Genomic DNA, 1,018 nt, shown 5'->3' on the forward strand with positions numbered 1-1,018 from the left:
GGGATTACCATGGAGACTGTGGACTTGTAACCATAGGTACAGGGTCTGGGAGAGGTTCAGCCTGGATTCTGTGGACCTGTGTCCCCAGGTGTAGGGTCTGAGAAGGGGAGTCACCCTGGAGACTGGATGTGAGAACCAGGTGCAGGGTCTGAGAGCTGGGGTCACCTTAGGGAGTGTGGATGTGCAACCACAGGTACAGGGTTGGGAGATGGGTTTACCCTGGAATCTGGACGAATGACCCCAAGGCCACGGCCTGGGATGTGGGACACCCTGGAGATTTTGGACATATGACCCCAGCTGCAGGGTCTGGGAGATGTAGTCTCCCTGGAGACTGTGTACTCATATTCCCGGGTACAGGTTCTGGGAGGGAGGAGTCACCCTGGGGACTATGGACTTGTGACCCAAAGTGCAGTGTCTGGGAAGAGGCTGACCCTGGAGACTGTGGAAGTGTGATCCCATGTATATGGTCTTGGGGGTCACCCTGGATATTGCAGACATTAAAATCCAGGTACAGTGTCTGGGTGGGGTGTCACCATGGAGAATGTGGCCATGTGACCAGTATACAGGGTGGGGTGGGATGACACCCTGGAGACTGTGGACATGTGACCCTAGGTACAAGGTCTGGGAGGGGGTAACCCTGAAGACTTGACGTGTGAGCCCAGGTACTGGGTCTGGGTGGTGGGGTGACCCTGGGCACTGTGGACATGTGACATGATCACTGGCTCTGTGAAGGAAAGTGAAAATGATGAAGGAACCAAAACCTTCACTGATTTCAGAGAGTTTAGAAAGGACTGAACCAAGAAAGAAGAGATTACAACTTTTCTTTCATACACTACTCTCTATCTGCTCCACTTCACTGACTCACCCATGACCCTAAATTGAGGTGGCACAGTTACTTCTGATCTCCTTAGCCATCTTGATTAAACTGTATACATTTTCTTTTTGTCTTCTGAAAATGTTAGAAATTGCAAAGAACTTTTAAGAGAAAAATAAAACAAACACCAAATCACAGGGAAGG

Source organism: Bos javanicus, chromosome 6, assembly GCF_032452875.1.
Source record: "Bos javanicus breed banteng chromosome 6, ARS-OSU_banteng_1.0, whole genome shotgun sequence".
Classification (NCBI taxonomy): Eukaryota; Metazoa; Chordata; class Mammalia; order Artiodactyla; family Bovidae; genus Bos; species Bos javanicus.